This window comes from Trachinotus anak, unplaced genomic scaffold (assembly GCF_046630095.1).
Source record: "Trachinotus anak isolate AG129_WGS33_773 ecotype Australia unplaced genomic scaffold, CSIRO_AGI_Tana_v1 ptg000014l, whole genome shotgun sequence".
NCBI lineage: Eukaryota > Metazoa > Chordata > Actinopteri > Carangiformes > Carangidae > Trachinotus > Trachinotus anak.
In genome coordinates this window covers 358,916-379,641 of record NW_027273865.1, presented here as the reverse complement: position 1 = coordinate 379,641, position 20,726 = coordinate 358,916, and the positions used below count along the sequence as shown (strand labels likewise).

General features: G+C 41.4%; 1 protein-coding gene across 1 annotated transcript in view; it reads right to left on the bottom strand.

The window, feature by feature from the left end:
- Window positions 1–20,726, bottom strand: part of slc8a2b (solute carrier family 8 member 2b) — a 174,204-nt gene that overhangs the window by 107,927 nt on the left and 45,551 nt on the right. The window contains exon 2 of the mRNA XM_071496673.1: window positions 9,163–9,200. The gene's annotated coding sequence lies outside the window, so the exon portion shown is untranslated. The remainder of the gene's footprint in view (window positions 1–9,162; window positions 9,201–20,726) is intronic.

The following is a 20,726-nucleotide window of genomic DNA, read 5'->3' as shown; positions in this document are numbered from 1 at the left end:
TTCCATTGCTGTTTCTCTCTCTCCCCCCCTCTCAGAAAACTTCACTCAGTGTGTATTTGTGGGTGTGTGTGAGAGAGAGAAAGAGAGAGACTGAGAGCATCCATCTCCCCCACCCATTCGCCCTCTATAATTACAATGGGCCTGCCTTCCCTTCTATCAACTGATACTCCCCTCAATGTGTTAGTGTGTGTGTATGTGTGTGTGTGTGTGCGTGTGTGTGTGTGTGTGTGTGTGTGTGTATATGTGTGTGTGTGTATATGTGTGTGTGTGTGTGTGTGTGTTCAAAAACATCCCCACCTTGGTAATCACTCTCTACATCAACTGTAACCTTTTCTGAGCTGAAACAAGAAGCCTGAGGCACGGTCACACACACACACACACACACACACACACACACACACACACACACACACACACACACACAAGATGTTTGCTTTACATCTTTAATGCAGGGCCTGCCTTGCACCTTTAATGGAGCAGTGTGTGTGTGTGTGTGTGTGTGTGTGTGCTGTGATCACTGAAGCTTGCCTTCATTTAGTGATTAACAAGATAACCTGATACATTAGCTGAGGATTACCGCCCTGACAGACACACACAATCATCAGTACACAGTGACACACAGCAAATACAGTGTACATACAACTCAAATGATGTTGAGCCAGTTTCATTTCATTCATAAAGGCTGCGACCTACACTCATTGAACAGCCTGTTGTCTTTGCACTTAATCACTGTGTTTATAGAAATATTGAAAAATCTCAACCATCACTGCAAACTGTTGTTTTATTTGACCAACAGTTCACAACCAAGATATATTCAATTCACTACCACATATGTCATTCTGTTCATCAGTTGTCAAAATTCATTTTCTGCTGGACAGGTGCTGCTTATACAGAGTGCAGTGGAAAACAAGTGCAGCCATGTTTTCAGGTAAAAGTGAGAAGGGTCTATTTTTATTTTCTAACAACTGAAGGTTTTGACTGTTTCTGCTCAGATTCCCAGATACCTCTTAATTTACTGCAGTACCATTGAATAAATCCTCATCATGTCAACTTATAAAACAACTATTATTTTGTTAGTGTTTAACAACTACAGCTCCCATGAGTTTCTGTGACTAATGCTCAAGGGGTGGGGGTGGGGGGGGGTGTTGCTGTTGACTAAGATCCCATGAGTCTTAGCCATTAGCACGCTCTCAGGACCTCAGGGAGCTGTTTTTGCTCCAGTGTTACTGTCCAGTACAGAGGTAGATACCCAGTGATTTCAGAATATGGACAGAAGCTTTTCAGCTTTTCGAGTGTACCTGATTTTAACTGAAGCATTGTAGTATATTTAGCTTTATTGATCCATTACCACCTGCACCATTACCACCACATAACCGTACAGCTGGTGTTTGTCACAGCCACGGCACAATGATGAAGGGATGGACAGAGGATGAAGAAAAGAGATTTTGGGTGTGGGCTGACAAATCTGCAGTGCAGAAAGCAATCTGTAGTTTGTAGGAAATGAGGAAGGAGAAAGGGAGTAACAGAAAAAAAGCTACAGGGGAGAGGCAGAGAGAGAAAGAGGAGGATAAAGGAAGGGAAAGAAGAGAGGGTGAAGAGAAGATGTAAAATTGTGGGGGAGTGAAACGTAAGTGAAGACAGGTGAGAGATCATCAATCATAAGAATATAAACGAGGAGGAGATTAGATGGAGAGAGCTGAGGTGGGAAAGCAGGTGATATTCAGGGAGAGGAGGAGGAATGAAAAAAGTGAGAATGAGGAGGAGAGTTGGATATAGAAACAACAAATTGAAAGAAAGAGACAAAAAGCGAGAGGGAGGGTCTGGTGAGAAAGAGAGATGGATGGCGGAGAGAGGGGAAGATGCCAGCAGAGGAGGAGAGAGGAAAGCTTAACAATCATCCGACTAGAAAGGAGAGAAAAACTGCCGAGTGAGAGGAGGCAATTTATAATGGAGTGGAGGGAGGGAACTAAAGAAAGGAAGGGGAACGTACAGAGTGGACGAAGAGTGATGGAGAGACTCCTTTTTTCATCAGCTTTAAATTCATCTACATATACAGACCCACAGTGCAGAATTACATCTCCAGACAGAAGCTGCCCACTGCTTCTAGTGTTTATGCTCTTTGTAATTAGCTCCCATCAATCCTTGAGAATGCGAGGGGCACTCTGGTGTGAATTTCATCATCAGAGGATGTACGTGAGGCTCCAATGTGTTATGTCTGCGTGGCCACTATGCTACAATATCCTGGGTGCACATGAGCTGGACAACGAACATGGACGCTGAGTTTGAAGAGAGGCTGTGTGAGGAGGTCAGCTGCTTCCTTCACCTCTATAATTCATCTGGAAGCCATTAAGACTGAATGCAACGTCTACGTGCTTCTCCCTTCAAGACCGAAAGAGACTTACATGTGTCGTATATAGTTATGTCGTTTTTAAGACATGTGATCAATGAAATGCTGAAATTTGTGTCATGAGTGCAAAAATACAATTTGGGAAATGTATTTCATTTGGTTTTTTTTGACAGCTTTAGCTGCAAAAAAGATTTTAAAGTCACATTTCGGACAATGGCTGAAGCAGTTTACAGCAGTGTTCTTAGAGGATTATAAAAATACGCAGATGACGTTCCCCAGACTTTGGGAAAAGAAGAGGGTGGATGATGATTTGATTTGTAGTGCACATGTGTCACACCCAGGCTAGGACTCAGGACGCAGATGCAGGATAGTGTTCTCAAAAAAGGTCTTTATTACTAAATCAAGCTCGAACAAACAAAAAACACTCCTGAAAACTGGAGGAACTAAACTAAGAGACCTATAACAAAAAATCACTCGACGAGGAACTTGAAATAAAACCAAAAGGTACAGGGTAATTCAGGCAATCAGACCAAGACACACGAGGAAGGGCAAGTGACCTGAAACGAGAGGAAAGTTACTTTTCAAAATAAAACGGGAAATGACAAGACAAGACATGGAGACAGGACAAAAAAAACCCCAACTTCACCGTGGTGTGACAGTAGGCAACAACTTACTGCACATGTCTGGAACGCATCCTCCAGTATGAATGAAAACAACTACGTATCCATGGTAACCACAGCTGTCCACGTACAGTGGTAGTGAGTATAACTGAGGCTTCACACTGTCATTGTTCTTTGCTCTTCCGTCTCCTCCTCATCTCCTCTCAGCATTAACGAAAACGGCAGCAGAATTCAGCCCATCCTACTGTGTAAACTGATGTCATATGGATTTGTGTCAATCTCCCTTCCTCCTTCCTCAGTGTTTTGAATAATGTGTAAAATCTAAGCACACTGACACAAAGAATCTACATCTCTGTCAGCAAGCAAGAGTTCAGTCCATGGTTTGGATCATCTGAGTTGCTCAGTAAGATCCGATGTGATGGATGAGTTGAAACGTTGCTTGATCTTTGTAAATACCAGATAATCAGTGTTTATATTCTCCATCTGCTGCTGATGTTCTTCAATCAGCTCCTCACAGGATGAAACCTTCCCCCTGCAGGTGCAGCCCACTGTAAATGTGGTTTAAGTCTGATGGACCTTATTGTGAAAGGATGTGTGAGCAGGAAGTCAATGTTCATATCTCCACGACAGAAAATAAGAGAGAAAGAGACAGTGTGTGTGTGTGTGTGTTTCGTGGGGGTTACAAGGATAAGTGGTGATGAAGTTTCATCTCAACACTGTGCTGACCTTATTAGGATGTGTTAACTGTTCAGTCAGAGAGTATATTGTGTGTGTGTGTGTGTGTGTGTGTGTGTGTGTGTGTGTGTGTGTTTGTGTGTGTGTGTTTGGAGAGGTTACGAGGCTAAGTATTGACGAAGTTCCACCTCTGCACAGTTCTGACCTTATTTGGATGTGTTCAGTGTATTTATAAGTGTGTTTGTGTGTGTGTGTGTGTGTGTGTGTGTGTGTGTGTGTGTGTGTAAGTGAGGCAGAGGGCAGAGGGAGGTAGTAGGAAGAATAATCATCTTAAACAAACACACAGACACGTCCAGACACACACACTTCAGTCAAGTCCTCTGCAAGTAATCACCAATTATATCCTTGGTCCTTACTATGTAGCAAGTACAAGTACACACACACACACACACACACACACACACACACACACACACACACACACACACACACACACCTTCAGTCCACTTTTGTCTCCTCTCAGAAAGCCAATTAATACTCCCCCACACCCTCCCCTCCCCTCCACCCAGCCAGCCATCCACCCACCACTGTATCCAGGCAGAAGTCCGTAGAGACGGCACACAGCAGACGCCACACACAGACACATATAGACACAAGACAATTCACGTCACACACTGTGCAGCTCCAACGGCACCAACTACACAAACACTGAGGCTCACTGTCGACCTGATGTGCCAGCTTGAAATAAGATGGGAGGATGGTGAAGCGACACCCACATGTATGTGTGTGTGTGTGTGTGTGTGTGTGTGTGTACATATATACATTCATTAACATCTCTTATAGTGTTTCACTGGATTGTTTTCTTTAGGTTTGGGGTTTGTATTATGATACATTTTTATTCCATTTTAGTTATATTATTCCTTGTGCTGCCTAACTATGCATGATGTTCTATTAATCTATTTTGTCTGATATGTGTTGGGACGTAAATGGGAGCACCGTCTCCCATAAATAAACCATCACACACTGAACGGCAACAACACACCATTCACAATAATGTTTTTCTGACCCACATGTGAACTGGGTGAACCGAAGAATCTTTCATGGTTTTCTGCACAATATGATTGAATCATTTGTTATAATGTCACATTTTTAAATAGCATGTATTTTGTATTTTACTTACTAAAAATTATACTTCATGGGTGTATTTTTAACATGATCCTTGGCTAAAAAGGATAAAAGATGCTGTCATATTGTACATGAAGGAGAATTTTGCAAAGACAGAAATCCAGTAGCAGGAGGTCTGATGACCATGTCAGACATCATCAGACATCAAGACTTATTGATCTAATGTCTTTTTCACACATAGGAGGGATGTTAGGTCTTTCTAATGGAGAAATATCGATTATGCTTCAATTGTTTTCATCCAGTAACCTAAGCTAACCTAGCCACTGGTGTGCATCTGTATGTGTTGTTCAGTGCAAGTAATGGATTTGATTGTTCGACAAAAACATTCAGGTTGAGAGGTGGCAATGAAAAAGTGATATTGTTTTGTCCCAGGAGATAATGAGGTTGTGGGTTGAAATTTCCCCAGGCTCATTTATTTGTATTCTACAAACAGAAGGGATGGAAGCAAAGGGGAAATATGAAAGCCTCTGGCAAACAATGCCTGAATGATTAAAGGTGTGTGTGTCTGAGTGTGTAGAGGAGAGCTGGGCAGGTATTGAAACAGAAGCACTGTGTGTGGATGCTGTGTGTGTGTCTGAATCCGTTCAGCTGCTATCACCGTTTGTACATTAAGAAATCTGTATGAAAATCTATCAAAATATCACTGTGGCTTTTACTCACGGCTGAGGTAAAAAACACTGGCCTGTCAATAAAGATAGATTCTCCCCTTTGTGCAAGAGACAAACCACCCACTTTGTGTTGCCACCTCTAATGGCATCACTTCTCTAGTGAAGACAATTAAAACTGCAGGGGTGTCATAGGAACCCAGTGGTCATAGATACATCATCACAACGTTCCATCCAGGTCTGGCTGCAAACCTGAGAGAAGGCTGAGAAAAACTATATGAATGAGAGACGACAACTTCATTTGTTAAAATAACACAACTGAATACTTACGGTATGTGAGAAGCACCATGATGGATCGTAGCTCAATTCATCACATTATCTTATCATATTTTTGACAAGATTTTTTTAGTATATCTGTAAACCAGTCGGTGATAGAGACATGAACTGATTCACTTTCCTGCTCAGAGTTGACTTTAAAACTGCAAAATCTGCAGAACATGTTTCATACAGAGGTGGAGAGAGACAGAGAACAGGAATATGTTGATACCTCAGCTGTCTGTCGACATATGCATGATGATGACAATCATGACTACGTTTGATCTGTAGTTCAAACTGCAGGAGTGTATGATAGGTTGGCTGTCTTGGCCCAAAATCATTCTGTTGGGTTGAATCTTAATGTACATCACAAGACAAATCACCTCTAGACTGTGACCAAAATGGTTGTATATGCAACTATTTCTTGACAATGTAAAATCTCATGTGGTCACATTCATTCATGTGCTTGATCATTATTCATCAGGCTGTTTTGGTGTCCAAGACGAACTTGCAGTTGAAAGTTTTGTGTTTTTTTTTTTTATTCACTGGCTCAGTCAGTCTACATACCTGCACACTCCCTGCCTGAACTTTCATCATGACACACTGATGAAACGTGTGATACAATCCATTTAACAATCCATGTTCCAAACATGAAGCGGCCTATTGATGATTGCTCAAAAAAAAAATTAAATGAGGAAAAAGAGGAGGAGGCAGGTGGAGATGGAGGAGAGACGACAGTGCAGGTGCAGACAGGGCCAGGTGACACTGAGCCAGAGAGGAAGAAACAGTGTCACCTTCAACAGCAGTAGCCAACTCAGTACCTGTGGTTGCACTCTGGGGGCAATGCTATATTGTGTGTATACAGTGAGCAATGTGGCTCGTCCATCGCAGGCAACTCTAAACTTGTTACATCGCAGTTTAAGCTTGAAACTCTTGCAAGTTCAAATTGCACATTGACAATAAAAAGCAAAAACCTGCTGAGACAGGTGCATCACCCTGAAGACTGAGGAGGACAAAAGGGTTATCAGATTCACCTCTGCCTATGACATAGTGAAAGAGGAAAATTCAAATCCCGGATCACACTGATGAAAAAGAACAGTCTGAATGTGAATCCAACATATGCCAACAACATGGCCTGAACCCAGTTTATAGGAGTGATATCAGACTAGGGTATTTAAATAAAGGCAACAATTCATCAGCAGGCAAGGTGACTGATTACTACCATGCTGTAGCAAAAAAACAAACAAAAAAAAAACAAGTTGCAACCAAATCATGTACTGGTGCAACCAACTGAGCCATGAACCATCACAACAGCTTCTACAGTTTACATGAAGAGATGATTATGTTTCAAAAATGTGACATGTGTGAGATAAAGGGACAGAAAGAAACTACATGAAAGAGTCATTCATAATTATAATTTACCATGATGAGCAAACACATCTCTCTCACACAGGCACAAACAAATGCACACATAGAAACACACAAACAGTACAGACATCTCCACTAAATGAGATACACTCTTAGAAATGTTGCTCAGAGGTAATAAAGTGTAATAAAATGTGAGAATGTGTAAAAATAAAGAAGAGGTAATTCAGCCAAAATGATCACTTTATGCAACACTGGAGAGGAGAAGAAGAAATTGCTTGACCATGAAAAAACCCAATCAGAAATACAGCTCTGGTTCATGGAAAGAGAGACAACAAGAGACGGATGATGGAGAAACAAAGAAATGCAAGTGCCACCCAAGCATTATATATCAATGTGGTTGTTGGTACTTTCCGCTGCTCCCGTAAGGGATCAGTGCAGCAGATCATCATCCACATATTTGATTTGGCAAAAGTTTGACACCAGACGTCCTTCATGACACAACCTGGGTTTGGGGGAACCACAACACGGTGATCAGCCGCCAACCTGCTCTGCCATCTGAGCCATGGTCCCCTGTGCTTTTTATCAGTGATATTTCAAAATAAGATTTAAAAAATAAAAGAAAATGACATACATAAATACAAGTATAAATATAAATAGTACATAGATAAGAAGCTTGATCAGTGTGTCAGTCTCATTGTACAGCAGTGCAGTTCAAAAGAGACAATAATAACCTGCCAGCAGCTTCACTACAGCTCAAGTGCTCACACATGTTCTGCAGCTCTGAATGTCCATGTTTTTACATCACTTTCTGCTAAATACATGTTAATCTGTTCATCTTCATATTTACTTACTGCCATAATACCAAAGATATTTTAGATAGAAATTCTCAAATATGAAGTGTCACAAACTGAGATACGGTGTTACCATATGTGTCCAAATGGCATTCAGGTGTTGGCATTTTCATAAACAAAACTTGAGGGAAAAAAAAAAAAAAAAGATATCAGAGTGAGACCTCCATACAGAGAGAGTTGGTCTCACCAATATCAGATCCTTTTCCTCTCCAACCCCTTTTGCTCTCATTATTTGGTTGAAGCTGCAGGTTTCAGACATGAGCTAACATGAGAGCAGCGTGTGTAGTTTACAGATGTCACATTACAGAATTTCAGGATATTAAACTTTGCAAAATAAAACAAGGGAACCTTTTGATGTGATTTGGGAATGCAAATCTGCAAAGCTGCCTTGAGTAACAAAACTATGGTTGAAAGGTGAATGCAAATACAGTGAGAGGCAGTTAAAGTTAATAATTTGAAATGAAAGAAAACAGAGGGCGAAGAGCAAAACAGAAGAAACAGAGACAGAAGGAAGATACTGTGAGACAGAAAACAACAAATACAGGAGGAAAGATAGAAACAACCAGTTTGAGACAAATCCTATAAACATGGAGGTAATAGCCTGTTTGTCACTGGAAACAAGTCCCTATCCTCTCCTTACATGCTGCTACATTACATGAAGCCCAGAGGGAAGACACACATGCGCACGCATACAGTGCACGTACACATACGCACACACACACACACACACACACACACACACACACACACACACACACACACACACACACACACACACATACACACACACACACACACACACACACACATACATACTGTATCTGATCACTGGGTCCTCTGACACAGTGACATTCATCATGTATTCACAGCACAAACATACACAGATATATGAAACTACACCACCACTACACAAGTCTGGAGTCTGGTTAATGTGTGAACAGTTTTTTGAGCCACACACACACACACACACACACACACACACACACACACACACAGAACAGTCTTTGGTTTCCTGGCAATGGATAACAGCAGTGTGATGTTTAGTATTCAGAGAGAAGGGAGGAAACCAGAGGAAAGAGGGAGCTGGCTTCAGTAATAAAGCATGACACCCGCACTGTGTGTGTGTGTGTCTCACCACAAAACATTTGCTCATGCATAAATGTTCCTGCACAAATGCAAAAAGGCCATTTACTTACCAAAACCAAAGTCATGGGGTCGTGGGTATTCAGCTGCCCTGAAACAATGGAAATCTCATTAGTGGAGAGCCTGAACACAGAGAATTAACAGTAGCTACATTCAGAAAACAGAAAATAATAAATAAATAACATTAATAATGTATTTCTAATTTCAGCCATAAAAATATAAACTCTAAACTATAATTTCTAGAAAACATTGCCACTTCTCAAATGAAGTCCTGTGTGACATTTTCAGTGTGGGTGCAGCACATACACACCGATTTACACACTGCCACCCCGCAGGCACACGTACACGCACACATACTGTTTTCTCAGAGATCAGTCTGCCTCAGTGCAGCGTCCTTTCAATACAAAACCAATTTCTCTTCAGCCTTAATGTCCCGAGATACTCAACCCAAACAAAACTGTCCCAGATCAATAAAGAACCTGTTTGTTTTCACTGTTTGGCTGAAAAGATCATAGATTAGCAGAATTAGTAGTCAATATTTCTGTTGAACATAGGGAAATCCACAGTCTTTAAGTTATTTGTCTTGAGTATTCAGTGTGTGTGTATTTCACTCCAGCGCACACTGGGTTACACAGTTTAAAGTCCAGTGGCTTTTCTTTCAAATCCTTTAAAACTTCAGTGCTCCATTTATTCTAGCAGCCATCATGGTGTGTTCCTTACCTCTGCCAGAATGCCTCTGTAAATAAAACAGTTTACAAGAGAAGGATAAATGATATGTTAAGACAGAGCCTGGGAAAGCTTGGGAGCTTGAACCTCTCATCGGGCTGAGGGGGCTGATGAGGTGACAGCTCATTAAGCTACCTGATTTACCATCCTATCTGCCTGACTGTCCCTCTGTCTGACTCACCGCCTGTCCGTTTGCCTGTCTGGATTTCCTCCTATTGAGGAACGTGCCTGAGATAGTGATGAGGACTCTTTGAGAGAACAAGACCACATAGATTGGACAATTGATTAGTGTTCACAAAAGAAAGAGAAAAGAAAGTGCACGTATGTGTGAGAGAGAGACACAGAGGAAAAAAGAAGAATGATGACAGAGAAGGAGAGAGGAGTGAAAGCAATGAAAGTGTAGAAAACAGAATGAGAGAGGAGCGTATTCTCATACAATATATTTCAAGCTCTTAAAGATGCATTTGAAGCTATACTCTCCCATCACGGTTTGATCAGAGGGAAGCTGCAGCCTTCAGCTTTAAAAATTTTATTAGAGGCTTGGCAGATGGAATGAGATGAGCATTCGATCTCTACTGAACAACAAGTGACGAAGGCACTTTGACCACCAGTAGGGATGTCCTGATCGGGAGTTCTTTAATACTGGGTATCTGCCAATTCAGTATCCAGTCTAATACTTTTATTTTATTTAAGTGTTGATTAAATATGTATGTGACACATTGAAATAACAGCTGTAGCCTACTTAAGCCAGAACTTAATTTTTCAAGCTTCTTGATCGATCGGAGTATTAAAGATCTTGGTTCAAAAGGATTCAAGGTCCCATATTGTCTAAAGGTAGATGTCCATGTCTTTTTTGATTATAAAGCAGGTCTAGGTTCTACATTAATACTGTGAAAGTATCAAAGCCTCAGTCCACAGAGAAATGCACACAGCCTGTATTCAGAAACTGAGCCTTAAAACCAGCCGTCAGGACTTCTGGAACTTTGTGATGTCACAACAAAGCAGTCACATCAGCCACACCCCAAGCCCCGCCCACCTGGACCCACCATCCAACATTACAGGATTTGGTTTCTCTGAGTGCTTACCTGAAATCTGCTATATTATATATATCAACTACTCACAAAAAAACAATAAAGCCAAAAACAATCAGCCAATCAGAAGAGAGGCTCAGAGCTCAGAGGAGAGATGCTACAGAGAGAAGCCTACAAGAGGAGATGTAAAACTACATTGAGATAGTTTTTGGTTCTTAAAACCACAAATATATCTTCTTATTGATATCAACACTTCAAATAAAACACAGGAAAAGTGTAAAATACGGGACCTTTAAATTAATTAGATTTGATTATTGATTTTATGGGAATGAAAAATTAACTGGTAAAATGTGATCCCTGCAATTATCATGAGATGATCTGCTAGAGAGAAGATGTCTCACTCTGTTGCAGTTATCTGAACTATAGAAACACTCTGCCTACTCTGATTGTACAGTTGTAATGCAGAGTGGAACTTCTCCCTTCAAAAATGATCTTTGGACTTTGAATACAGACTCCAGCTTGCAAAGAGCACTTAACCAGACACCAGACAAATTTGATTTTGGCCAGCCATCAACATACCCAGGGAATTAACAATAATTAGCAACAGCTGATATGATCCACTGCCCACAATGTCGGACATTTTAACTGTGACAGCAACAGTCAGTGCCAGAAGAAAATGAGAAGCTGTTGGATGAATGTTTTGTGCACTGATCTTAGCAAATGATAAATAGCAATGTAGTTTAATAAATCTGAGCAGTTTGCCAACATCAGTCTCAGAACTCAGAGTTACTCCCAAATCATTTCTATGCCCAAAACATTTTCTTTCTCTCTCATATGCAATGAAATGCAACACTAACAGGCTGAGGTGGAGAAAAGACAGTATCTTCTTATTAATCTACTTTATTCGAGCCCATACAGAGCCATTAAAGCAGTAGGATTGTCTAGGGACCTCTTTAGAAAAACTAGAATTAGGTTTGCCCCAACACTATTACAGAAGCTAAGCACTTGTAGGTTTGTTTGCTTTCACCTTCTGTCAGATTTATCCCAAACCAGCTACATGGTATTTAGAAAATCTGAAAAAAAAAATCTCACTGCCTTGATAATGCACTATGGACAGTTACCAGAGTTTCAACTCTCATCCTAAAAGTAAAAATACTGGCATGCAGCAGATCCCCAAAGTTAGAAGGAAGGACCCGCTGGCTCCCAAAATACTGACATCACTCACTGGTTGACAGAGGCACTAAAGCACAAAAGCAATTAAAGTAACATATAAATTTTACAAAGATGACAATATTTCAGGCCTTCTAGACATCATTCACACAGGATTATGATTAATTTAGCAATTACAAGTGCACAAGCTCTTTACAACATTTCAAAAATGCCTTAGATGGTTTTGCAACCTCCTTACCACCAAATGCAACAGTACAGCAATAATTAACACACTTCCATTTGAAACAGAAAGCAACAGTCACACCTACCTTCATCCTTCATCACCACCAACAGGAAGTATTTTCAGGTTAAATGGCCAACACATCCTCCAACCTAAACATCCATATAGGTTACTCATCCCCACCCTCCAATACAACCTAAAGCAGTGTATCAGCGCAAGGTGCACCAGACCTATGTTGTCATGGTTGCAAAAATAAACACATGGTTAAGGTTGTGGAAAAGTCACAGTATTGGTAATTTATAGGCACAACAACTACTTGGCTACGTTTAGGAAAAGGTTGCAGCTTGGACTCAAATAATTTATTCCTTAAGCTGAGATGACCTATGTCGTCATGGTTACAATAATAAACACTTGGATTTGGTTAAGGTTGTGGAATGATGATGCACAGGGAATGAGCAGCAGTCTGCTGCACGAACGTCGACCCATGTGTTTTGTCGACCCATCCATTCACCCCGACCTCCTTCCAACACAGACTATGTCACTCTTTTTACTTTGTCACCTGACTTCTTCTTCTGCTCACGTCATAATAACTACAGCCACTGGAGGTCACCTAACCTTAAATATAACTGTGGGTCGTAATGAGCCGCTTCCACAGACGACCCAAGGTTTTCACAGGACAGTCTCCAAAGTCTGTCTACGTATGTGTTTGTTCACCGAACTCATCATGTTCTTTTGACCAGAGTCATGCTATTGGCTAACTACTGTCATGTGTTACAACTTGTTATTATTAGCTTTTCTTCATCGTTACCACTGCTTCATGCAACCTACTACTGAGAAGAAAGCTATAATTAACAAGTATAGATTCTGCCCACTCCCACCACACATTGCTGGTGATACTAGAGACCTAATTAATTATGAAAATTGCCAAGTGGAAGTTACAAATGATATTTATTCTTGTCACAATAAGGGTATAATTCTGGAGCAAAGACGAGTAAATAAAAATCAACATTTATTTTCTGAACTGAAAAATAAATCTCTGGGACCCTGAGGGAAAACTGCCAGTAAAGTTTGAGTTTTTCTGTGTTTAAACCTCTTTAAGGGCCTTGCAACACTACCAATAGGTGGCTACAAAAGAGAATCATATCAGCTATTAATTCAAAGAGTTTATTATTTGTACAGGCAAAAATAGAGGCTGTACCTCATCATCAATATTTTAAAGTTTGTGGTCAGTTTAACCCATGGTTAGGTTAGTTTCCCTACTGAGAATTAACTAGTAACATAGCATGAGGCAAAACTTTTTTTATGGCACTTGTTATTTAATATAATTTACTCTGTGCACTGATAATTTGGAAAAGTGGTTATAATAGTGGTATTGTCCTGTTTTAATGAACAACTGTCAGCCAGGCTAGTCATAACACGAGCAGATTTGGAATATGAGACAAACTACGGCAAGAGAGAGAGGACAACAGGCAAGACAGACAAACAGAGAGGCAGAAGAGAGAAGGGATTGTTTTGTGATGTTAGGATGATGGTATTAGTGTGTGTCTGTTTTTGCAGTGTGTGTGTTTGTATGACGGACTGACAGAGAGACAGACAGACAGACAGACAGAGGAATACACAAAAGAGATTGTGATACCAGAACAAAGAGATCAGATCACATCACCCCAGTTCTTAAGACCTTACATTGGCTCCCAGTCAGCTACAGAATAGATTTTAAAATTCTGCTACTGGTCTACAAATCACTGAATGGTTTAGGTCCAGAATACATGAATGACATGTTAGTAGAGTATAAACCCAGTAGAGCTCTGAGATCTACTGACTCAGGTCAGAGAGTGGAGCACAGAGTTCAGACCAAACATGGTGAAGCAGCATTTAGTTGTTATGCTGCACACAACTGGAACAAACTACCAGCAGAACTGAGATCAGCCCCAACTGTAAGCCCTTTTAAATCCAGGTTAAAAACATTTCTCTTTTCATGTGCTTATAGCTGAGCTCTTTTTAAGAACTTAAAACTCTATTTTCTTCTATTTTCCTTTTTTGCCCCTGCTTTTAACTCTGTGTTTTCTTTTGTTTTTATGCTGTTTTATGCTGTTCTTTTTTTGTCTTTATGTAAAGCACATTGAGTTGCCTTGGTATGAAATGCGCTATATAAATAAAGATGCCTTGCCTTGCCTTGATAAAAAGAGAATGGACAACAAGGAGAGAGACCGAAACATTTGATGTGTCAACCACACTGGCACCCTTGTCTTGTTACTGTGCTGCCAGCATCTACAAACACACACACCTTCACTAACAGAGATGTGGGTCCACAGGCCAGAGCAGGCTGCACACTTAACTGTCCAACTGCAGTCCAAAGACAACTAGAATTACCTCGTATCCCTCCGCCAACCAGCCACATTGGAGGAAATATGGGCACAATCTCCTCTTCCTGACTTACAGTGTTTAATAATGGCCTGAGATGTTTCTGCAAAACAATATGATGTCACAGTGAAGTTGACCTCTGACCATTTGGATATAAAATGTCAACACCTCATTTTATCCTTAGAGACATTTGAGTTAAATTGTGTCATAATTATTGTAAAAAGAAAATTCCTGAGTTATGGCCAAAAATGTGTTTTGAGAGGTCACAGTGACCTTTGACCTTTAACCACCAGATTCTAATCAGTTCATCCTTAAGTCCAAGCGGACATTTGTGTCAAATTTCAAGAAATTCCTGAAAGGTGTTACTGAGATATCACATTCATGAGAATTGGACGGACGGGATGGACGGACGGACAACCTGAAAACATGTATCCTGGACAGTGGTGGACGTTGGTCACCTTAGACATAAATGGAAGAACTTGAACACTTTGTTCTGCTCAACCTTCCACAACAAACCACACCAAAGTCTGATACGGACTGGACCCAAAACCACCTTTTTAGACCAGGTCAACTTGTTTGTTTCGTCCACATCAGAGCTCGACTCACATCAGCCTAAATGAACTAAACCAAACACACAGCTTTCATTTGAACTGCACTCAAAAGGTTCGATGTAGAGGCAGCCTGACAGGAAATGTTGCTACACCACAATCTACTCAACAAGTAACCACTCATCGCACAGTGTGTGTGATGCATCTTCTTTTCTTGCCTCAAGCAAGAGTTGAAAGGTTTGTATTTTATCAACATGCCATCCTGAGACCCTGTGGATGTGTTGTCTGTGTGTGCGTGTGTGTGTGTGTGTGTGTGTGTGTGGAAGAAGTTTGCTGAGTCTTTTTTTGCCGAATGAGATGTTGAGAAGTTGAAGGAACTGAAATGAAGTTTCCTGTCATGGAAAATTGTGTGTGTCTAAGTGGCTGTGTGTGTGTGTGTGTGTGTATGTGTGTGTGTGTGTGTGTGTGTGTGTGTGTGTGTGAAGAAGAAGATAGGTAAGAGGCAAAGGACAGGTAGAAAGTTCAACCTAGAACTCTAATGAGAAGTGTGTACCCTCACCCTATGACTCAGGCTCATTAAAACATATTGCGACTCTTGTCATTCAGGAAACCATCAGCACTGCGCCTGTGGGCCCAGACCCACAGAGCTGTTAAAGACACAGTAATGAGGAGACAGAGATGAAGGTGGCCACATAGAGAGATACCTGGTGTGAGACATGAAGACAGGGAGCAAGAGTCTGGATTCTGATGATCCCTCCACCTGACACTTGGAGGAGAAGTCTTCTGCCTCTACTCTTCACTCTCCATAAAAATTGTTGTTAGTTTGCTAATAAGGGCAACTGAACAGTCAATGTAGATGTGTTGTTTCTGATGCAACGGGAAATAGAAAGCACCTGAATTCAACAAGTAATGCAGTTTAGTGAAATCTATAAGCTCCTACCGCTCATGCTCATCTTCATCCAATCACAGCCTGACACGGTTGCCTTTAGCCAATCACTTGGAAGCTGTCAAACTTTAAAATGATTCTCTCCCTTTGCTGTCACTCAGCTGTCATTTCAGCACTGTGATCATTCTGTAATCAGCCACCTCCATCCCTTCACCACCTCAACCATGGACACCAGACCATCTCCAATCAAACCACACGATCACAAGCTTCCCCTCCATCACTTCCTCCAATTAGAGGAAGTTTCCTCTCATTGGACGGACCTTAAACTTATGGATTGCTTCCTGGTGATCCACTTCCTGCTGGGGTCTAAGCGCCAAAGTCTATTCCTTCTGTTCACAATAAATTTCAGTTTATTTAGAATTTCTCACACTCTTTTGTTCCGCTTATTAGTCTCTCCTGATTGAAAGATCTTTAACAGTGTGTTTGGGCTCATAGGCCACAGCAACTGGGGATGGATGGCAATTCCCAAACTGCACTGATTGTAAGTGAGGCGACGCAGAGCTCTGATCACATTGCTAACACCTTTAACAAGTTATTTTGTTCATCTTGATCACCAAACTTCTCATGTGTGTGAATTTGGTTTCTTGTAGTGATTTCACACTGTGTGTGTGTGTGTGTGTGTGTGTGTGTGTGAACCATTTGCAGTGAATACACACAGGTGAAACTCAGTGGTGTTACATACATAAACATAGTAGATTAAAAAGGTGAGTCATGAGCAGCAGTTAAACCTTTTGTGGGGTGACAGCAGAACGGTTTTCATGTTACTAAGAATAATTAGTAGCAGAAGTTACACTAAGGTGCTCTGTAAACACGTCAGTGTAAAAGAGCTGCAAAAAGGCTGCACCAGCCACAGCCCAAATCCTGGCAGACAGAAGAATCACCAAAGGAGGCAGAGACACAGAGAGTCTGTGCACGTCTTCACCAGACAACAAAAGACAAGAAATGTGACCTGAAAACACTCACACCTGTTCCACTGGTGTGGCAATTAATGGCCTAATTTCTTCTCTTGTTCTGTCTGATGACAAGCGTCTATTCTGAAATATCACCTTTATCACTTATAAATAAATAGTTCAGTCTGATAGGATTGTGGACTGTTTAACACATGCTTATTAACTTTACCTTGACCATATAAATTAGGTTTCTGGATTCTGAGTTCAGGTCCCTGCCAGCTGTGTAATACTTCATTCTATCATCATAATCAATCAATCAATGACTGCACAAGAAAAGAGGTTTTTCCTTTACTTGACACCTCTATATTAAGTCTGATTAACTTATCTTTATCAACTGGTTATGTACCGCAGGCTTTTAAAGTTGCAGTAATTAAACCTCTACTTAAAAAGCCTACTCTTGATCCTGACGTTTTAGCTAATTATAGACCTATATCCAACCTCCCCTTTATTTCCAAAATCCTTGAGAAGGTCGTTGCAAACCAGTTATGTGATTATTTGCACAGGAATGGTTTGTTTGAAGATTTTCAGTCAGGTTTTAGAGTCCATCATAGCACAGAAACAGCTCTGGTTAAGGTTACCAATGATCTCCTCATAGCTTCAGACAATGGACTTGTCTCTGTACTTGTCCTACTAGATCTTAGTGCCGCATTTGACACCATCGATCATAAGATTTTATTACAGAGACTAGAACATATGGTCGGCATCAAAGGAACCGCACTAAGCTGGTTTAAGTCATATCTGTCAGATAGACTCCAGTTTGTTCATGTTAACAATGACTCCTCTATCATCACAGAAGTCAGTCATGGAGTTCCACAAGGTTCTGTGCTAGGACCAATGCTCTTCAGTCTATATATGCTCCCTCTAGGAAACATTATTAGGAGGCACCAGATGAATTTTCATTGTTACGCAGATGACACCCAGCTGTACTTATCCATGAAGCCAGGTGAGACTAACCAGGTAGCCAAGCTTCAGGTCTGTCTTAAGGACATAAAAATCTGGATGACCAGTAATTTCTTACTCTTAAATTCAGACAAAACTGAAGTTATTGTAATTGGCCCAAAACACCTCAGAGATACACTATGTGATAATATACTGACTCTGGATGACATCACCTTGGCCTCCAGTGCTACAGTCAGAAACCTTGGTGTCATTTTTGACCAGGACTTGTCCTTTACTTCACATATAAAGCAAGTCTGTAGGACAGCCTTCTTCCACCTGCGCAATATTGCTAAAATCAGACCCATTCTATGTCTAAAGGATGCTGAAAAACTAGTTCATGCATTTGTTACCTCAAGACTGGACTACTGTAACTCTTTATTGTCAGGATGTCCCAAAAATTCAGTAAAAAGCCTCCAATTGATCCAGAATGCGGCAGCACGAGTACTGACAGGAACTAGGAAACGAGATCACATCTCTCCTGTGTTAGCCTCTCTGCATTGGCTCCCTGTAAAATCCAGAATCGAATTTAAAATCCTCCTCCTCACCTACAAAGCCATTAATGGTCAGGCACCATCGTACCTTGGAGAGCTTATAGTTCCCTATTTTCCCAATAGGACACTTCGCTCTCTAAATGCAGGTCAACTTGTGGTTCCCAGAGTTTGTAAGAGCAGAATGGGGGGCAGAGCCTTCAGCTATCAGGCTCCTCTCCTGTGGAACCAGCTCCCAGTGTGGGTTCGGGAGGCAGACACCCTCTCTACCTTTAAGATCAGGCTTAAAACTGTCTTGTTTAGTAAAGCTTATAGTTAGGGCTGGCTCGGGTATGTCCTGACCCATCCCTTAGTTATGCTGCTATAGAGCTAGACTGCTGGGGGATTCCCATGATTCACTGGGCTCTCTCTCCCTATTTCTGTCTCTCTCCCCCTCTCTCTCTCGATGACCTCATGCCATTAACTTTGTTTCCTTTTCTCTCCCGTAGTTTGTGCTTCTCCTCTCTCTCCCTCTCTCTGTCCTCATTCTGCAGGTCTCTCTGCCTCGGGAGCAGCAGGATCCAGATCCACCACTACTCATCTTTACTATTAACCACTGTTACCTGTCATCATTATTATTGATAACACCATTACCTACACAGCTGTTCCTGGTCTCTCTCTCTCTCTCTCTCTCTTCTCTCCCCTCTCCTCCCCCTCCCCCTCTTTCTATCTTCTCCTAAACCCAACCGGTCGAGGCAGACGGCCCCCCACCCTGAGCCCGGTTCTGTTGGAGGTTTCTTCCTGTTAAAAGGGAGTTTTTCCTCCCCCCTGTCGCCAAGCGCTTGCTCGTTGTGGGAACTGTTGGGTTTTTCTCTGTAACAAAGTAAGGTCTTGACCTTACCCTGTAAAGTGCCTTGAGATAATGTATATTATGATTTGGCGCTATACAAATAAAATTGAATTGAATTGAATTGCACCTTTTAACTCCAGTGCATCAGTGAACCAGTGCAGCGAGCTGCCATACATGCAGCAGAGCTCATTTAACAAGGGAGGCACAGAGAGATGGACGGATGGGAAAGATAGATTTATTAAAGGGACATACAATGGTTGGATAATTGAGGGTTCTGCTCCCAGTGGATATCCGCCCACTGCATTAGAGGTCGGCCCACCGGTGAGAAAATCGTTCTCATTTTCAGGGCATCGTTGATGGTGCTGAGGTCTGCACGTGGAAAAGGGCAGATAAGAAGAGGGATCTGCTGAGAGGCTGCCACTGAGAGCCGCTCATTCCTTGCACACTGAGAAGCTTTAGTGCTAGCGCTAACTGCCAGTTCTCAGGTGGCACTGTGTTATAACACCAGACCAGCAGTCAATTACCAGTTCTCCACCATAGAGTGTAACAAGAGCTCAATATTCCCATTTGAAGAGCAAAAGAAAGCTTTATGTGTTGTTTTGGTGGTTATACATCCATTTTAAAAAGAAGCTGCACATCCATTATGAGCTCAGGATAAAAGAGCATTTCAATCCCCACATCCACAGCCACAGACAGAGCAATTTACGGGACTCACCCTGAGGTCATCAGTGGTATCAGCCTACTCAGTGTTAAGTGGGTTGGTGTTTAGTTGTGGTGATTATAGCCCCTGAAGCCTTTTCAGATGTGCTTCTTTTTTCTCTTCTTGTATTTCTCCCAACATTCAGGCCAAACAGGGAATTTATTCTGTGATTAATAAGCTATTTGTGTTCTCTTTGATTTTCTACTTGCACAAGAGATGTAAACATCCCTCTCTGTATCCTCTGCATGCCTTCTGCTTATTCTCCAGTAACAAGGTCAAACGGATGAGATAATTCCCAAAATACACAACCAACAGGACGTCATTTAGTTTTCTGTTGACATGTTTAGCTTTTCAGGGACAAACTCCAGCTACAGGCTCATTTCAGCAACAACAGACCACCTTACTGGACGGATGTTTTCCTGGATTCATTAATTCTAATGTACTAGCACAACATACAGAAACTACAGACTGTCAGACGTTCCCAGTGTCTGAATTTAAAACATTACAGGTGGTAGCTAATTTTTCACATCAAAGAAAACAAATTACAAGCTGGTAGCACACACACTTTTTTTTTAGTTGCTCTAGATAAACTCTCTCAGCTCTGCTCTGCTGTGATGGATTCTCCCTGATGTCTGGTTTCTCAAAAACACTGAAGACAGCGAGGTTTGTGTGCCGAGTGCGTCTGCAAAGTGCAACATGAGAAAAAAGA